This window comes from Scylla paramamosain, chromosome 18, assembly GCF_035594125.1.
Source record: "Scylla paramamosain isolate STU-SP2022 chromosome 18, ASM3559412v1, whole genome shotgun sequence".
Classification (NCBI taxonomy): Eukaryota; Metazoa; Arthropoda; class Malacostraca; order Decapoda; family Portunidae; genus Scylla; species Scylla paramamosain.
In genome coordinates this window covers 18447150-18455810 of record NC_087168.1, presented here as the reverse complement: position 1 = coordinate 18455810, position 8661 = coordinate 18447150, and the positions used below count along the sequence as shown (strand labels likewise).

The window sequence follows — 8661 nt, the reverse complement described above, 5'->3', positions numbered from 1 at the left end:
GAAACGACCTGTCAGCATCAGCAAGGCCATGGTACAACTACCAGCACACACACACACACACACACACACACACACACACACACACACACACACACACACACACACACACACACACACACACACACACACACACACACACACACACACATGCATTCTTCCTTCGCCTTTAACTGCCCTCACAAGTGATTAGTTTTTCTTCAGATAATGGCAAAGAAGAATATTAATGTTTGTTTATGTTGTTGTTGTTGTTGTTGTTCTTGTTTTTGCGCTTCTATTTTTTTCTTCGTCTTCGTCTTCTTCGTCTTCGTCTTTTTATTCGTCTTCGTCTTCTTCTTCTTCTTCGTCTTCTGCAGTGAGAACACAACACAAAGTTCTAGTTCTTGTTTTTGCTCTTGTTTTTCTTCTGCAGTGAGGAACACAACACTAAGCATCCTGAACACTCCTCCACTCACAGGTCATGAAGCCTCCTGGTCTCACGTAACACAATTTCCACGTCCAGTAACTTAATTATCTTGGGAACACAATCATAAACCCCCATTCTTTCTAATGCACACACAAAAAAGTGAATTTCTACATCACTCAGTACTTCCCGCGCCGCCGCCTCTTGCATCACCTTCCATTACAAGATTAGCCAGAGCATTATTCCCTTACAAAGTACCCTCCGCGATTCTGCACAACCCTTCGCTTTCTCCCTCGAACTCTGGCTCTAAATATATCTGCCATCCGCTACATCCCAACATCAACAACTCTTTCTCAAATCCTGCTTCAGTTGCGTCTCTCCTTCCTTCATTTTTCATTTTTTTCTTTTCTTCCCTCTTTTCCTCCTTCCTTCTTTTACTTCTTCCTTCTCTTCCCTTCCTCTACCTATCTGACTGCATGTCTATTTGTCTGTCTCAGTTTTTTTGTTTGTATGGGTTTGTGTCTGCCTGTCTATCTGATTGTCTGTTTGCTTATGTATTTGTATCTATCTTTATATCTATATCTATCTATCCATCTATCTATCTATCTACGTCCATATATCTACCCATCTATCTGTCAGTCTATTTACCTACCTGTCTATCTGTTTTTTTCTATCTATTTTTCTTTATCTATATCTTTCTATCTATCTATCTATTTATTTATCTATCTGTTTATCTTTCTATCTTTCTAACTAAGTAACTTGCTACCTATCTACCTTCCTACCCACGTACCTGGTTGTCTACTTACTAAAACCTATCTATCTGTTTGTATGCCAGTCTGTCCACCTCTCCTTGTCTCGCTCTCTCCCTCCCACCCTGTCTCATCCCTTTCTTTCACTTCCTCATTCGTCCCCGTCGCCCCACGGTAATGACGTCATCACTCCTCATGACGTGATTGGCCCCGCCCTCGTGACGCCATCCATCAAAGGGAGATGATTGGCTGCCACTGTCTGACGTCACGCCTTCGTTTTTTGCGCTTTCGTATCAAAGTGAATAATCAAGGCTCCGTTTTCTGTGACCTGAGTGTTCTGTTGCGTAAAGGTCACATGTGCTCGCTTTTGTCTGCCTGTGTGTGTGTGTGTGTGTGTGTGTGTGTGTGTGTGTGTGTGTGTGTGTGAATTTTTTTTTTTAAGCTATTACTTTTATTTTTCATTTGATATTTTTTTACTCGACTCTGCCTTTCGTCCTTTCGTTCGTTACTTAGTGAGGTTCGTCGAGCGATTAATGTGACGTGAATGAACGTTTTCTTTTTTCATTATTGCGAGAGAGAGAGAGAGAGAGAGAGAGAGAGAGAGAGAGAGAGAGAGAGAGAGAGAGAGAGAGAGAGAGAGAGAGAGATGTGTTCATGAAAACCCTAGAGAGAGAGAGAGAGAGAGAGAGAGAGAGAGAGACGTGCGTGTTCATTAAAACCGTGTGTGTGTGTGTGTGTGTGTGTGTGTGTGTGTGTGTGTGTGTGTGTGTGTGTGTGTGCATGAATGAAAGCAAGGACAGGAAAGCAGATTTGAAACAGAAATGCTGAAGGAGGAACAAGAAAGGCGAAAACATAAGGAAGAAACGAGACAACATGAATAATTCCTGGAAGACAAAGAAGACAAGACACACGCAAATTGAGAAAGAGAAAATATAAAAGTACAAAAAGAGAGGAAAAGAAAAAAAATATATAAAGTTTAAGAATATACTAAGGAAAAAAGTATGTAGAAGGAGTGAACAAGAGAGAGAGAGAGAGAGAGAGAGAGAGAGAGAGAGAGAGAGAGAGAGAGAGAGAGAGAGAGAGAGAGAGAGAGAGCAAATGTGATACTGTAATATTATTATTTAAGGAGGAGGAAGAAGAGGAGGAGAAAAAGAAAGAAAGCAGAATTAAAAAAAATGTAATACAAAAAATGAAACTAGCAAATAACTAAACACATGAACACAAAAAAAAAAAAAAACATAAAGGAAATAACGGAAGAACAATAACAAAGACAAGAAAATAAAAGAAAACGAAAGAATTAAGGCATACCATTAAGCCATAGGAGGGAGAAATAAATAAATAGAAAAAGAAAAGAAAAGAAAACATGTAAATACGAATAACGAGGAACAGGAAGGAATTAACGAAAAGAGATTAACAAATAAAGAAAAAAAACACGAAAGAATTAAAAGATGTACGAATAAACCATAGAAAGGAAACAAAAAAAAAAGTAGGAAGCAAAAACGAGGGAGGAATATATGCAGGGAGGAAAAAAAAAAGAAAAGAGGGAGAGAAAGAAAAAAACTTGGATGGATTAGGATTAGAGAGAGGAGGAGGAGGAGGAAGAGGGGGAAGAAAAATAGACACATGATAGGTATATAGAGATTATAAGAATTTTTAGACGTAAAGAAAGAAATTATAATATAAATAAAAGAATAGAAGAACAAAGAATAAACGAGGAAAAAGAGAGAGTACAGTTTTAAATTAGTGGAAAGAGAATGGCGTAAAAGCAAAAAAATAAATAGAAAACACAAAAATAACAGTGAAATATAAGATAATGAGAGAGAGAGAGAGAGAGAGAGAGAGAGAGAGAGAGAGAGAGAGAGAGAGAGAGAGAGAGAGAGAGAGAGAGAGAGAGAGAGAGACAGAAAATATAACAACACACACTCAACAACAGATGAAAGAGAGGAGGGGGGAGGGAGAATAAAGATATGAATAGAAGAGCATGGTAAGAATACAACAAATAAAAGACGAACAATAATGGAAAACAAACTAATGACGAAAAAGTAAAAAAAAAAAAAATCACACACAAAAAAACAAAAAAATAAATAAAAGGAAATAAAGAAGAAATAAAGGTGTGAATAGAAGGTGCATGGAGAGAATAAAGAAGATAAAGGACGAGCAATAATGAAAGCCAAAGTAAAAAAAGAGAAAGAGAGAGAAGGAAAAAAAAGTTGGTAGTTAAATAGGGTTTGTAATTACCGTAGAGTTTTGTTCCCTGTCTGAGAATCCTTTGTTTCCCCGTGTGGAGTTGGACGTTGTTTTGTTTTGCGAATTGCTTATAAGTCAGAGAGAGAGAGAGAGAGAGAGAGAGAGAGAGAGAGAGAGAGAGAGAGAGAGAGAGAGAGAGAGAGAGAGAGAATGTGTGTTGGAACCTTCGCTTTTATACACTCTCTTTTTCCCTCGTCCATTATTTGCTCTCTCTCTCTCTCTCTCTCTCTCTCTCTCTCTCTCTCTCTCTCTCTCTCTCTCTCTCTCTCTCTCTCTCTCTCTCTCTCTCTCTCTCTCTCTCTGCCTTTTGTCTTTCACCGTTGACAGTTTTATTGCATTTTGTTTTTGTCTCCATTTTGTCCTGTCAAATTTTTTTTTCTTTTTCACTTTTCCTTTTCCATTTTTTTTTCTCCTTTGTTCATCTGATATTATTGCTTTTCCTCCTTCCTTCCTTTCTTTGAGGCTTTCCATTTTTTTATTTTTTTTCATTCTGATTCTTTAATTCTGATGGATGACAGTGTTTGATCCTTTCTTCTCTTTCTCCTTCTTCTTCTCCTCCTTTTTCTTTGTTGTCTTGTTTTGATGCATTTGAGAACTTGTTTTTCTTTTTCTTTTTTTCTTCTTCACTTGGTATTGTTCTCTTCTTTTTAGTTTCTGTTTGATGCATAGCTCTCTCTCTCTCTCTCTCTCTCTCTCTCTCTCTCTCTCTCTCTCTCTCTCTCTCTCTCTCTCTCTCTCTCTCTCTCTCTCTCCTCTCCTCCCTCCCTCAATTTTATCAGCACTTGTCATTAATTGCATCTCTTCTCTTGCCTTTCAGTTGTTTGATGACGTCTACGTGTTGCGTCATCGGAGGCTGGCGCGCAGGTCTGTCGATCCCTCCCCTGAACACCACCAGCGCCTCATCACCCACCCCAACGTAAGTGGATGCCCCGTGCTATGTTAAGTGTCCTTCCATTTATTTTTTTATCTCTTATTTGGTTCGTATGGTCTTCTGGTCACTTTTTTGAGTTAAATTAATCCCGAGGGTGTTTTAAGTGTCTGTCTTGTTAATTTTTGAGCGTAAGTTGACTCATTGATGTATTTAGGTCGTTTTCAGTTATTTTTCTCACTTTTTTTTGAGTTAGTTTGGTTCTCATGTTATGCTCAGTTTGCTCCCAGTTGCTTTTAAGGTGTTAATTTGGTCTCTGTTGCCTGTTTTTCCACTTTGTAATGAGCGCATAGTTTATTCCTGTGTTGTCTTAAATTTGCTTCGAGTTTGTGTTTTTAGCCTTGATTTAATTTTTGGTGTTTTTCGTTTTTTATTTTTTTCATCTTTCTCTCTTTGCTTGATCTTGGTGTTGTGTTGAATCTTCCAGTTATTAGTTTTTGAGCGTTGATTTTGACCCTATGATGTTTAAAGTCCTCTTCTAGTTAGCTTTTGAGCATCAGTTCTCGTGCTCTGCTAAGTCTCCTTCCAGTCACTCTCTGAGCACTAATTTGGTTCCTGTCCTTTGTTAAATCTCCCAGTCCGCCCAAACCTTTATTTTTTTTATCTATTTATTTTTTTTCTTAGCACAAATTGATTCCACTGGTCTGTTTAATTTGCTTCCAGTCACTTTTTGAGCATAAGTTCACCCCATTGGTCTATTAAATATTCTTTTAGCTAACTTTTTGAGCGTTAGTATCAATTATATCTGGTGCACTTCAATATTTCGTGTCATTTTTGCCAGCGAACTAGGTAACCAACGAAATGACTGCTCCTGCTGGCCTCATTTTAGTGTTGTTTATGTAAATGCCTTTTGTTAATTCAGTATTTTTTTTTCTTTTTTTGTGCGTGTGTCCGTGTGTATGTAAATGACTTTGGTTAATTAGCCAGTACCATACCAGTGTCTCTTTTACCATACCAGTGCGAGGTGAGTTTTATTTTATTTTATTTTATTTTATTTTATTTTTTTTTTGGGGGGGGGGAGCGGGGGAGAAGTTTATTTTCTATGTTGTTTTATATGAAATGAAAGGTTAACTTCTTGCACCTTTTTAGCTTCTCTTTACCAAGCCAGCGCTAAGTCGAGATCCTATTATTTATTTTTTTTATTTCTTTTTTTATTTATTTTATCTTTTTTTTTTGTAGGTTTTGGTGTTGATAAAAAAATCCATAGGTAGTTTCGGTAGTTTTCTGTTCCACTCGCTACCTAGTCTTGCTTTTACGTCCCCAAAATATTAGTCAATCAGTAAATATTCAGTTAAATAATGTAGCCTCGTAATTATAAAGGGAATCTGAGAGAGAGAGAGAGAGAGAGAGAGAGAGAGAGAGAGAGAGAGAGAGAGAGAGAGAGAGAGAGAATGAGGTTAAGAAGTGTCATATTACTCCCCAAAGATAGATTAATGGAATTTATAAGACATCTGCTTCATGGATGTTGTCTTGTTCTTGTCCTTTATCCTGAACTACGAGTAAATGAGATATTCTTTACTGTCTTCTTGCTCCAGCTCTTCGTCGTAAACTTAATCTCCGTGACTCTTTTCATGCTTCAAGAACTCATTACAGACTCACTACCACTAAACTAAATCTCTGACACGCTCTTCATGCTCCAGGTCTTCGTCACAAAACTAAATCTGTGACACGCTCTCCAATGCTTCAGTTTTATGCAGACTCACTATCACCAACCATGTGTCAGACACGAGCTATGTGGGCGTCTCCTTTACCATGTTCTCGCCCGTCATCACAAACACTCTCCATTGTTTCAGTTCATTGGAAACTCACTCATTGAACTTGCGTCAGACACGAGCGTTCTGGACGTCTCCTTAACGCTTCTCTAATCTGGGTAGCGTCTTATAGAAACATCCTTCCCCTTGAGGCACACACTTTGAGGCATCATGGATAATTAGGTCAGAGCTGTGTGGCCACGTCAGTAGTGCCTCGGGAGCCAGCCATCGCCAGGACTTGCAGTGACCTCCAGTGACAAAGGATGATTACAGATCAGAGGGAAGATTAGTAAGGGCGACATGATGAAAGACACGCCCGTTATTATAATCCGCTACTTTTCCCACAATTCACCTTCAGTCTGAGGTTAAGTTGTTAAGTAAATCTTTCCTCTTCCACTCTTCCCGCATTCAGTCTTTAGGTCATGTTATTAAGTAAACCTTTTCTCCTCCACTCACAATCTATATACAGGAAATAATGGAAGTTAGTTTTCCCCACGAATTTTTGAATAAACAAATTTTGCTACGCAACTTTAGGTCATATTAAGTAAACATTTTCTACTCCCCTCAAAAGTGTACACAGAATAATGGAACAGTAATCCCTACGAATTTTTTAATTCAGTAAAATCCCTCTTATCCGGCATCAACGGGACCGCCGACATGCCGGATACTTGAATATTGCCGGATACTTGAATAGAAGTGAAATTATGTCCACAATCACCACCCTACACTCACGCATCTTACCATAACAAAGATCAGCTGATCTTAATCAGCAGCTGATCTGATCAGCTGCTTAAGTGTAAGCACAACACGCTTCCTCTTTTCTACAACTTTAGGCATGATGAAGGCGTCAGGCGATAAACAGTCCACACGCGGGACTGAGTCACTGAGTAAACACAGTGCAGTGGGCTGCGGATGGCGCGAAGCAGTGCCCTCTGGTGGCGAGGGGACAAAGTATGCCTCGCGTGGGAATTTTAATCGATTTTATGAGTACACATTGATTTTTTATTGATTTTAAGGCTCGGGGAAAAATGTGCCGGATACTTAAAGCTGCCGGATACTCGAATGCCAGATAAGAGGGATTTTACTGTAAGAACAAATTTCCTACGTGAAGTCTTAAAAATGGTTTCCCGTAATTTCCATTTAATCATAAGGTGAAATTATTAAGTAAACATTATATCCTCCCCTCTCAGTCGACAGGGAATAAAAGATCACAACTTCCTGTGTAAGTCCAAGAATCTCATACCCCGTAGGTTCTTCAGGGAATGGACAGGTTCCCGTAATTTGCATCCACAGTCTACAGGGAATAATGAACAGTTACCCCTGAGTTTCTTAATAAGTCTTGCCATTTTCTATCCCATAAGATTCTTCAGGGAGTAAATGGTGTCCCGTAATTCGCATTCATTCACAAGGTCGTAATATTAAGTAAATTTTTTTCTCTTCCACTTTTCCACTCTTCTTTTCTCTTCTGTAGGGAATAATGGAACAGTTACCCTGAGTTTCTGAATAAGTCGTACATTTTTTTTGCCCATCTAGGCTTCCCGTAATTCGCATTCAGTCACAAGGTCGTATTATTAAGTAAATATTTTTCTATTCCACTCATAAAGAATAGTGGAACAGTTACCCCGAGTTTCTGAATAAGTCGTACATTTTTTTTTTTTAATCCCTCTAGGCTTCCAGTCATTCGCATTCAATCTTATTATAAAGTACATACAAGTAAACCTTTTTCTCTTCCACTCACAGTCTTCAGGAAATAATGACAAGCTTACCTTTACGGGTTTCTGAAAAAAAGGAAAAAAAACGAATTTTCTATCCAACAAGGTCTTTCTGGGGATGGAATGTTTAAATACAGGTTGCCAGGGTGAAGGAGCAAGGCCACGCCACGCCACGCCACGCCACGCCACGCCACGCCACCGCACTTTAACACTATTCGATCTTGGGAATGCGATGTCAGTAATCCTTCAGGGAACTCCCAAGTCCCTGAGGATGCCGGGGTGAGGGTGTCAGGGTGAGAGTGCCAGGGTGAGGGTGCCAGCGTGCCTTCCTAATCCCCAGGGAACCCAAGCACCTGCACCTGAGTTAGCGTCTTGATACACAGGACTTCGTGACTTTCTGATCCTTATTCCTAAACATTTCGTCGTCATATCTCGTACATTTAACAGACTCTGGTGGAAGTTATTGAGATTGGTGTAGGTCAGACGGCTTCCTTTATTTTCTTATGTTCTTGTGTAGGGTTTTCGTGATATTATTTCCGTGACTCCAGTGATATTGTGGTAAGATTTCCGCGCCACCAGGAGGAAAAATGCTCATAAAACATGGCTTCTCATGTCCGAGGCCTTTGCAAAATTGTCTTGAGGGAATATTGACCTCTCGTTCGGCGCTATATGATTCCCCTGTTGTGACGCGTGAACTCGTTGACTTTTTTTTCTTCTTTTTTTTTTTTTTTATGATACTCAACACGTCTCGTCCCTCCCAAGCTTCCTTTTATAGCCTAAGCATTTCGTCATCTTTTGTCTTCCATTTAACAGGTTCCAGTGGATGTTATTGAGTTTTCCAAGGGTCTATTCATGATCCTAATGATATATTGAT

At 39.2% G+C, this 8661-nt stretch overlaps 1 protein-coding gene across 1 annotated transcript in view; it reads left to right on the top strand.

Annotated features, from left to right (window-relative positions):
* Positions 1–4186: 4186 nt before the first annotated feature.
* The window catches only part of LOC135109234 (furin-like protease 1, isoforms 1/1-X/2), a 49403-nt gene continuing 44928 nt past the window's right edge, over positions 4187–8661 (top strand). Inside the window, exon 1 of the mRNA XM_064020464.1 lies at positions 4187–4312. The gene's annotated coding sequence lies outside the window, so the exon portion shown is untranslated. The remainder of the gene's footprint in view (positions 4313–8661) is intronic.